The 11,804-nt window shown below is 38.0% G+C and overlaps 1 pseudogene across 1 annotated transcript; it reads left to right on the top strand.

Annotated features, from left to right (window-relative positions):
* Positions 1-10,010: 10,010 nt before the first annotated feature.
* Positions 10,011-10,753, top strand: LOC309824892 (pyridoxal phosphate phosphatase PHOSPHO2-like; annotated as a pseudogene). Its single transcript has one exon. The product of its transcript is annotated as a pyridoxal phosphate phosphatase PHOSPHO2-like (transcript).
* The last annotated feature ends 1,051 nt before the right edge of the window (positions 10,754-11,804 follow it).

Here is an 11,804-nt window from a genome sequence, read left to right as displayed (position 1 = left end):
TTAAAGATGTTTACAAGTGAAGCTTTGAGGAATGTGCAGGATGTATAGCCATGTCCCAGGTCTCCATTTCTAATCTCAATCATCAGAAGCAAAGTTCTAAGGCCCCTATGACAAAAAGCAAAGAGAAACAGAAGGAGGAGGCACAAAATTTCATATTAAAAACTCTAAAACCTTAGCCATCCCCAGCTTCTGATAATGTTGGGACATAAACCTATAAAAGTGATAAGATTTAAGCGAACTGTAACTATAGTTTCAAAAGCAGGAAACTGACCTCTACAAAAAAGCAAAATGTGTTAAAATAATGAAACAGGCTGGATTTTTTTCATTGATTTAAGTCTACATTTCCAGATCTCAGCTCTGTTTAGTAACTATGCCCAATGCCGAATCCAGGGAGTATCCAACCCATCTTACTGAACAATTTTATTGAACTATTTTATTATTTAATGTCAGATTTGGGTTTAAAAAGGAGGAAGCAACGTCAACTGGACTGCTTATCATCAAGCCAGCTCAGGATGGATGTAGACAATGTTGCCATCTATGAGATATAATTATAGGGTGCCAGGATGAGCCCTTCTGGGCAAACACTGATTCACCAGGCCCAGCCCCAAACACCCTTTGGTTTCATAGTATAACAAGTTGTACACTGAAGAGTCATCCTTGGGGGACTTTCTCTCTGTTACTCTCTTTATAAATTATAAATACACCTATTGACTGGTATAGTTCATTAAAAAATATTCTATCCATCTATCCCTTCATCTGAATATAAGAGAGAAACAATGAGAGAGAGAAAGAGATGAAAAAATATGCATCAAACTTTTGTCCTAGAAAATAGGATATGAAGGAGAGTAAAACGGGGGGAAAGAAAGACTTTCTTTTGTACTTAAAATTTTTATACAGGACTGGCTTTGTTCACACTTTCAACAAATATGCACTAATTCTGTAATTTTGACAGAAGAAATCAAAAAAGAGAAAATTGTTGCCCATGTTCTTGGAGTGTTAGTGGCTTATCCATTGGCACAAACCTTGCCTTGCTTAAGATGAGATTTTTCACTGCTGATCCCTCAGACAACTCATAAGAATTGTGAATCAAATTATTATAAACAAAAAGAGCTGAGAGATCACTTAGGGCAAACTCTGAATATTGGAGGAAAAACAACAAGGTGATAAGTCACTTGTCTATGACACATTCATTCATTCAGCAAACATTCTTTAGTGTGTATTTAATCAAAAATCAAAAGTGTGTTGGAGCACAATTATTAGATCAACACATACCTGCCCATACAGGACTTAACATCTCATATAAATTTATTTCATACAAATAATATGGTTGACCCAGTTCTAAATATATACATACTCATACACTCATACTTTTAGACAGAAATCGGTTGTCCCATTTCACAAAGAAATTGAGACTCAGAAAAGTGAAGTGGTGATATATTCAAACTCAGATCTTCTGCCTTCCAATCCAAGGATCTTGCCAGTTTTGTACTGGGCATTCCTTTCTTAGGATTTATCCCAGGAGACTAGAGACAATCAGAAGTTAAACTTTTTTTTCTCCTAAATTACTAGTTCCATATTTTTTCTATTAAATCACAATGATCAGTTTATCAACGTGCCTTGCTTATATCCTGTTTTAATTATTATATTAAATAGCTCAGAATTGTCTCCTTGATCAAGAGCAGATACACACTTGGCAAGCCCTATTACTTGAGTCATCTCCCATGAAAGAAAAAAAAAGAGGGAATTTTTCAATATTCTCTGATATCTAATTCAAACAAGAGTTAAGGGCTTCCCTGGTGGCACAGTGGCTGAGAGTCCACCTACCGGTGCAGGGGACACGGGTTCGTGCCCCAGTCCGGGAGGATCCCACGTGCCGCAGAGCGGCTGGGCCCATGAGCCGTGGCCGCTGAGCCTGCGCGCCCAGAGCCTGTGCTCCGCAACGGGAGAGGCCACAACGGTGAGAGGTCCAGGTACCGCAAAAAAAAAAAAAAAGAGTTGAAAATCATAAAATTGACTAAAGTTTATGTGGAAGAAAAGAACTTAAACTTTGGACTGCTGATATTTATCATTCTTCGTGACCTCTCAGGAATAATTATGGTCAAAAATAGGACTCTGATGAAAAGTGTATTTGGGTTGCTTTTTATGCTTCTTCACAAAACCTTCTAAAGACCTCGAACATTCTCTGGATAGAGGATACCAGGACTTACGATACAGTTTAATACAAAAATATTTTATTAAACCTAGAACAAAAAAATACAGTTTCTGTTTTAGGATTGTAACTTCCCTGTAATTATATCTTATAGGGATGCTATGGACTGAACTGTAGCCCTGAAAATTCATATGTTGAAGCCCTAATCCCTAATGTGACTATTTAAAGATAGGGCCTTTAAGGAGGCAATTAAGGTTAAATGAGGTCATAAGGGTGGATCTCTGATACCGTAGGATTAGTGTCCTTATAAGAAGAGACACAAGAAATTTTGCTCTCACTCTGTCTCTGCACGTGCACACAGCAAGATGGATGCTGCCTGCAAGACAAGAGAGGAGGCCTCAGAGTGAAACCCTGCCAGCATCTTGATCCTAGACTTTCCAGCCTCCAGGAGTATGAGAAAATTAATTTCTGTTGTTTAAACCATGCAGTCTATGATATTTTGTTATGGTAGCCCAGGTAGATTAATACAAGGGAATATGAATGTTCATTTAGATGAACAGATAATCTTGAGCAGAACTATCTCTGGGTAGAGAAACTGAAAGCTGCTGTTCTGGGCATAAAGCTTTGTTTCACCTGATAACCAGTTATGAGAATGAAAGTGTAAACTTCGACATAAGTAACATGGCAGGTTTCACTCATTTGCACATTACTTAGTCAGAATATACTAGTTATGATAATATCCCAAAGACTAGTTAAATTTCCTAATCTTAAAGAAACATGTTTAATTGACTGTGTGCTTGGCCTTCCTTTCTGTAATATAAGAGCTGTTACAGAAAAGGAAGGACAGACACTTAGCCCATGGGCAAACACTTTCCCTCATGGCAAATATCAAGGCCTACTTTCCTGCCAGGGCTCAGGGCAACCTCCGAATCCATTTTTACATGGCAGTCTTGGCAGCCCGTCCAACTGACTGGAGTTGGCATGCAAAGTAGAATTTAACTGCTATAGCAAAAACTGGGCTGAATATAAGATAAATTAGGCTAAAAGCAAGTAAGATCTAAAACCACCAGCTCTCATATTACTATATTTGGGAGATGAGAAATATTAATAATTTAGAACATATTGTGTTATCTAATAATTGCTTATATAAGAGTTATCCTTAGAATGGCTATGAGTCAACATTAAAGATTGGCTAATGCAACCTGCACTTTCAATACCCTTCTCCTTTGCCTGACAATTATAAAGGCCTGTTCTTCAGTCTGGAATGCAGTCATGAAGCCTGGAGATGTGGCAGCTTCCAATGCCCATGAAGCAACATGCATAGGCATAAATGCCAACAAACGAAGTGTGGTGGAGTAGAGACATGAGAGAAGACTAGGTCCCCAAGGTCATTATTAAACCCTCCTACCCTGCACTCTTAATGCCAAACTACTCATTATGCTTGGCAAATATTCCTTTAGGTTTTTCATCTAGAGCTAATTAGCTCTTCTGCATTTTGCAGTTGAATACATTCCAGATTAATACAATGGCTTTAAGTGTAAGAAAATCACAAAGCCTTAAACAAAACAGAGATTCCATGCCACAAATATTTCTTCATGAAAAACTTAAAAATTTTTTAATTCTATGAAAACTGAGCTATTGTCCCCAGTTGAGGAACTTCTCACTTCCCTCCTTTATCCTGGAAAAAGGCACCAATCCTCTCATACTGATAAAGTGAACAATGATTCAAGCTACAGTCTTACAATTCTATTTGCTTTTATAATTCTATCTTCTTTGTCACTTGCTCGCTCACTAATTCTATATGCTTGCTGCTTGCTACAATTCTTTTTTACGTTTAATAGTTCCTCTCTTTTCTCAATCCTTGTTGTCTGCAGCACGGAGGAATTTCATCACATAAGCCATCTGGGTCCAGACTCTGTCCCAATCCCAAGCTATACTTGGCAATATATAACAAGGCCTGGACCAATCAGTGTGCAGAGTGTAGAACTGGTCTGGTTTTCTAAGTCAGTAAAGTTTCTCTTGGTACCTACCAACAAGAAGTAACTTATTGGCCAATCTTATTTCCACCAACCTATTAACCACCCAGATTTCTCCCTTAATGTCCTAAAAATAGGTATACTTTAAGGGACTCTTGCATAGGACCATGACAGGCTCTGATGAATGCTTGCAGCTCCCATTCCCCACTTTCAAATTTAACATAAGAATGTAAAGTACTCTATTGCATTTGAAACGATCCATATTTATTCACATAGCTGTGATTTCCATAAACTATACAATATACAGGTATACATATTTAGTCTTTTCTAGAGGAAGTGATTTTTTAGGGCAGAATCTGCTGAAGTGGCTATTATCAGATTTTTTTAAATAAAAAATGTTTATGTGCTATTAAAATATAAAGCAAAATTATTTTATGTCACAGTGGTCACCTCAGCTTACAGACCTAGGATTTTCATCACTGATAGGATATACAAAACAAGTGAATCACACTCTACTTCTAGCCAATCAGAACCCAGCAATGTTTGTTTGCAGGCTGTACCCAAAGAGATGATGACATATTCCAGCAATCACATTTTTTTAATCACTAAACTGAAAAATAGTTGATATAGCTCTTGATAAGCAACATAAATCTACTATAAAGGAACAACTAGCAAAATCTTTGCTAGCCCAACCCCCCCAAAAAATCTACAATTAGAAAAGAATATTCTGAGAGCAGAACATTGGAATCAGGCTGGGAAAAAAGTCTTGAAGACCGTAACTTGAAGACCAGAGCCTCATATTCACTCTTCTATTCCTGTGTCTCTCCCTGTGTGGGTTGGCCTCTCTCCATCAGCTGCTGGATTAAAAGTCTGCATCAAACTATAGGGCACCCGAAACTATATTACAGGTCTCCCTTTTGATTCCTGTCAAGAAGATGACCACAGAGTTGTATAGTTATTTGGGATGGGGAGGATGGAAAATTCAGTCAATAAAGAGACTATATCTGAAAAATATCAAGTGGTGACGTGAATTACTTTCAACCTCAGCACAAGGGCAGGATTCTTGCAGTGCTCCACAGGCACTTTTCACGCAGAAAATCGTTCAATTTGGCTTCAGCCATATCTGTTTCCTAAACATTCATTCTGCGTAGGGAATCATATGCATCCTTGCCTTGCTAGACTGTGGGAGTATGGGCTTTTTCCTGTGTCTGCTCTCTCCTTGCTCTGTCATCATAAGCTCACCTCCATCCTGCAGAATTCCTCCAGGCTGCTAGCCACACATGTCATGTTCTCCAGAGACCTCTTTTACCACAAACCACACAGTGGATTCTCTGCGTTCAGCAAACTTCCAACCAGGGGTTAAGATGCCAGTGTCCCCTCCTTGCAGACACTCTTGACCTCTACAAGTAGACTCTTTGAGCTCCCGTCACTTGGACCAGTTAAATAAGAGAGAGAAGGAAATTCTAAAGCCTCTTTACCCATAGGAATTTCCTCCATTCTATCTTTCCATAATTTATTTTCCTACCTTAACTGATGGAAAGTGACAGTGTGGACAAAAGTCCCAGACCAGTTTTTGCTCTCTTTTTAGTAAGTCCCACATAGACGACTATAGCACATCTCTATTGCTTTCCACTTCAAGACTTCCACTGGAATTCTCAAAGAAGAAGAAATGTTCCACTCAAAAGTTGCTATATATATTAAAAGAAGTTAAGAAATATATGCACACTTAAAGGATTTCTACCTAGGTTTTGAATTTTATAACATTAATAATTTGAATATTAAATTAAAATTTGCTTAATAAATAGTCCTTTCTATCTGCAAAATCACCTTCCTGTGATGTTAGAAATAACTCAGCTGATCCTTGTCACTACTAAAAATTCCTGGGGCAATGCCCCACCCACCAGATCAACTTGCCTAGATGCTATGAGTCCAGAACCACCATGAGGTTTTTCAGACTCTTGAACACTGATTTGGATTGCTAACTACCCTCCACTATGCCTGGGCAAGGGACAAACACAAAGCACTGAAAATTCCTCCCAGCCCATATGCTGCTGCTGCTTCCTCCCCACCAGCCCATCACAAGGTCTCAGCTTGCCTTGTGGTAGAGACACAATAGTTCACAGCAATCAATTCCTCCAGTATGTGGGAAGCTGTAATACAGCAGATATAAAATATTTCTAAGAGGTCTTTCTCAAGGGAAAGTATCAACTACCCAGATATTTTGATCTTTGTTTTAGGTTCTCAAATCCTTCTTCTTCCCAGAATCTACTCGGTTAAAATATCGATGTCCAAAGGTTTGTTTTACTATCCATTCTCTCTATAGAAGTGGAATAAAGTAGTTTGGCCAGAAGTAGGACATTGATCCCAAAATTGTAGGTGATGTAAAGACATAGAAATCATAACACAATATGCCTTACTCTGTTTCTAAGTCAGAAACAATAATGAATGATTCTAGAAATAATACTTCTTACAGTGTGAGCAGTGAAGACGAGTTATGGAATGCAGAAATCTCAGGGTCTGTGACGTCTGTGTCAATTGTTAAAAACCGTTAAGATGGAAGGTACTTCTTCTTATCTAAGATGTAGGGCTGACTAAGTGTGCAAGCTCATCCTCACCTCAAGAGTTTCTTCCTTTTCCCTTCATCTAGAGGTTGTCAGTTAGCTGCTACTTCATGTCACAGAGGGCTCAGTCCTGCTTTCAACTTCTCTGACTGCCCATGTCAAAGTCATCCCTCCAACCTCACCCAATCCTCACCGTAATTCCTTGTATTGGATACCTCATAGTGAATACCACAATCTTAAATAATCATATTTATTTACTCTTTTGCTCATTGTCTTAACTCTGCCCACTGAATGGGGGTCTCTGTAGACTGAGGCTGTATCTAATGTGCAGTGCTCTACCACCAGAGTCTGGGACAAACTCTGCATGGTCGACATTCAAAGTATTTGTGGAGTAAAAGATTGAAAAGGTTTTTTTTTCTTTAATGCCTTAATTAGGTATTCACCAGGTACCAAAACTCCTGAATATTTAGAAAGCCCTTATTCCACAGAGTCAGTGGATTAACTGATAACTCCCTCTATTTATGTAACAGAATACCTCTCGCTCTCCTAACACAGGATGCAAACACAGCTAAATTCATTTTCTTTCCTAATTAATCCAGCTGCCTCACAGAAGGAAAGTTCAGTATCCTACTCCTTGGCTATTGAAAAGAAACAATGGAAAACCACTGCACTTTCAAAAGGATTTTCTACTCAGGTTGTTTTCTTACCTACCTCATTTTACCAAGACATAATATTTATACTTTTTATTCTTTCATTTATAGGCATCTGTATAACCTAATATTTACAGAAAATTTTTGGAAAATTTAATGTTGTTAATTTCATTAAATCTTTCAAACAATATTTTTGGTACTATGTTTTCTGTTTTCAAATATTATAAGTATATTTTCATGTAAATTTTCTATTTATTTATTATGTAATTAATATTTTCAATTTATTAACTGGTGGATTTTGTTGAATATAATCTGAAATTTTTGTAATTCTGGAACACATTCCAAATCATTTAAAACTGTCTCTAATTCTTTGGCTGATTGAAGGTGCTTTTCTCTCCAGCACATTACAGATCACAAGTGTTGATAAGAACCTAAAAGAAATGCCTACTTCTAAAACATGGAAAAAAGACAGTTTTCATGTTCAGTGCTTCTTAACGATATTCTCTTTTCTTTGCTCCTGCAGGACTCTGCCTTAAGAGGAATGCATTCTTTGACAAGAGTTGAAGGGTAGAAAAATCACTAAATGAATATCGTAATTAGTCCCACCATCCCACTCTACCACATATCTGAAATCAGAAATCCCAAAACAGCCCCAAATTCTTTCTTTCTAACAAGTCTATCAACCTTATCACAAACATGAACCCTGAGGGTTTATGGTGCCTTACTTATTAAAGGAGCCTTCCCCTTAGATGCACCCTCTTTACTCAAAGGTGATTTACCTTTCTAAAGGAGGCAGCCCAATTATTATAAGTTGTCTACACTTAATGTCTGGGGCTGAGGGCTGGTGGAGTAAGGTGGGCTATATTTAGTGATTTTGAGTTTTCTGGCATATATCTCACTGAAAAAGAGATTAAAAACATAAATTTTCTCTGGTGCGGTATCCTACTCTACCTAACTTTACTAACATTAGGAAGGATACACTTGAATAAAGCAGTCTTGATAGACAGGAGTAAGCAGTATTGCTTAAACATATCGGTTTGATATGAAAATGATTCCCTTGTGAGAGCATCCTAAGTATCCAGACTTTACTGTGGGGTAGAGAGAAGAGCTCTACTTGGCTGTTCCCATTAGCTAGCTCATTAAATTATGCAAAAGTGAGTCAGCACAGTAAGAATGGTAAGGGCTTTAGAGTTGGAAAGATAAGATTTCCATCTCTGGTCTGGCCCTTGCCAGATATATAATCTAGGGCAAACGATCAAGTTTTAGTGTTGCCAACAATAAAATGAATATTAAATTACTAACATCAAAGGATTTGGGAAGATTAACTGAGTTAACATATGTAAAGCAGATAGCACAGACACAAGCCTGGCATAATAGCCAATTAATAGAATGTTAGCTCCTTTTCTTTATTCATCATTTGCTGCATCCAAAATTATTCAAAAAAGAATGATATATCCCTACTTGTCTCAAAACAGAACCCTCCTACACTGTTGGTGGGAATGTAAATTGGAGCAGTCACTATGGAAAACAGTATGGAGGTTCCTTAAGAAACTAAAAATAGAGCTACTGTTTGATCCAGCAATCCCACTCCTGGGCATATAACCAGAAAAGATGAAAACTCTAATTCTAAAAGATATATATACCACAATGTTCATAGCAGCACTTTGCAATACCCAAGACATGGAAACAACCCAAGTGCCCATCAACAGGTGATTGGTTTAAGAAGATATGGTATATATATACACACATATATGTGTGTGTGTGTATGTGTGTGTGTGTATATATATACACACACACACACACACACACACACACACACACACACACACACACACGGAATATTACTCAGCCGTAAAAAAAGAATGAAATACTGACATTTGCAGCAATATGGATGGACCTTATTGTACTAAGTAAAATAAATCAAAGACAGGGCTTCCCTGGTGGCGCAGTGGTTGAGAGTCCTCCTGCTGATGCAGGGGACACGGGTTCGTGCCCTGGTCCGGGAAGATCCCACATGCCGCGGAGCGGCTGGGCCCGTGAGCCATGGCCGCTGAGCCTGTGCGTCTGGAGCCTGTGCTCCGCAAAGGGAGAGGCCACAACAGTGAGAGGCCCGCATACCACACACAAAAAAAGAAAAATTAAAGACAAATATTATATGATATCACTTATATGTGAAATCTAAAAAATAATACAAATGAATCTACATACAAAACAGGAGAGTCCGCAGGAGTCGCGCTGAGGCCAGAACGCCTGTGGATCTCTGGCCTGGGTCAGTGATGAGCCCTGGGGACCCGGCCGGGCCCGGCCTGGCACTCCCATCAGCATCCAACATGCGCCTCCCAGGGAAGGACACCCGACTAGGTCCCTGCCCCTGGTTTCGGGATGGACCTGGCAGGTGTGTGGGAGAGCAAGGCCTGGGCTTGGCGTGTGTGACCCACAGACCTCCTCACGGGGGGAAGGTTTTCTATCATATTATCCATCATAACAATGCTGGAGTTAAGAAGTCTCCATTCCTTTGCTTGGAACCAGAAGACTTTTCCCCCTGCATATAGAGTAAGAGTAATGTTGGTTAGAAACTGGCTAGTGTTTAAAACTGAAGATTGTTATGACTGTTTAACCTGAGCTCCATGTTGAAGTAAGATTAATTATCTTGGAAATACTAAATTGGGGTAACCCAAATCTGTTTCTGGAACCATGAAAATTTTGTTGGTTTTTGACTTTGACAATACAATCATAGATGATAATAGTGACACCTGGATTGTACAATGTGCTCCAGAGAAGAAGCTTCCTATTGAACTACAAGATTCTTATGAGAAAGGATTTTGGACAGAATTTATGGGCAGAGTTTTTAAGTATTTGGGAGATGAAGGTGTAAGAGAAGATGAAATGAAAAGAGCAATGATATCAATGCCTTTCACTCCATGGATGGTGGAACTTTTAAACTTTACAAGAAAGAACAAGGATAAATTTGACTGCATCATTATTTCAGATGCAAATTCAGTCTTCATAGGTTGGGTTTTAGAAGCTACCAATTTTCATGACGTGTTTGATAAAGTCTTTACAAATCCAGCAGCTTTTGACACCAACCGTCATCTCACTGTGGAAAATTATCATGCTCATTCTTGCACTAGATGCCCCCAAAATCTTTGCAAAAATGTAGTTTTGGTAGAATTTGTAGGTAAAGTCACAACGAGGAGTGAATTATACATGAGTTGTTTATATATGTGATGGAAGAAATGATGTCTGTCCATTAAACTTTTTCAAGAAAATGATATTGCCATGCCACGGAATAGATATACTTTACAGAAAACTCTTTCTAGGATGTCTCAATATCTTGAGCCTATGGAGTCTTCTGTTGTATCTTGGTCTTCAGGTGTTGAAATAATTTCTCATTTACAATTTCTAATACAGGAGTAATATGCCAACAATTGAAATGTGTATCAGTTAAGATTAAATACAGCAGCATAAAACTAAAACCCCAAATAACAGTGGCTTTAAAAAAAGAAAAAAAGTTTTCCCTCTCACTTAAAAGAATTTCAGAGTTAAGTATCTCAAAGTTTCTGTGTTGCTCTACCAACCTCAGCACTTGGCTTCCAACTTATGATCCAAGACTGCTGTTCAAGCTCCATCCCTCACATCAACATTCTGGCCAGCAAGGACAGTGAGAGAGAAGGTTGCACCCTCATTTAAATTTCATTAGCCAATACTTAGTCACAATGCTCCTACCTAACTGCAAGGAAGGATGCAAAATATAGCTTTTATTTCAGATGGTCATATGCCTGGGAAAAATGGAAAAAGTAGAGTACAAAACCGATGTAGGTGCAACTAGTGGTCTACCAAAGGTGGTTAATAGGTAGATTATATTTTTTAATTTATTCCCAGAGAAAATAGTCTTATATTTTACTTTCTTTGGCATTTATTTCCGAAGTATGTCTTGCAGTTACAGATCTTCAAAATAAGCCTGATGCTTAGTTCACATAAGAATACACTACTTCCAAATCAGTTAATTTTAGAGATAGGGATGCAGTATCTATTGCCCAAGTGTTCATTAATTTCACACTTTCCTTTTGAAATGAAATACAAATTAATGTTCTTCAAATATTTTAAATTTATATCATTATTAAAGACTATAACTCCAGAATGCTGATTTAATCAGTATGTCATTTCTGTCAATGAAATATTGAGTGATACAATACATAATTTGTAGGAATACTCAACATTTAAGAAACTGTTTCATATAGGGATATTAGCAAACTATCAACTGACCTAGAAAGTTTTACAGTACTATGTTAATTTGTAGGCTTACATGTTTTAGGCATAAATATGCCTTACGTAATAATGTTAGGATTTTCTTTTCCATATGGAAAGCTCCAGAAACAAAAATGTTCAATGTAATTTTATGGGGAAATCAGAAACAGATTCACAGACATAGAAAACAAATTTATGGTTACCAAAGGGGAAAGGGAGG

Source organism: Grampus griseus (genome assembly GCF_964374135.1).
Source record: "Grampus griseus genome assembly, chromosome: 7".
In the NCBI taxonomy this organism is placed as follows: domain Eukaryota; kingdom Metazoa; phylum Chordata; class Mammalia; order Artiodactyla; family Delphinidae; genus Grampus; species Grampus griseus.
The sequence above is the reverse complement of the archived record's forward strand: the minus strand, read 5'-3'. Positions and strand labels throughout refer to the sequence as shown.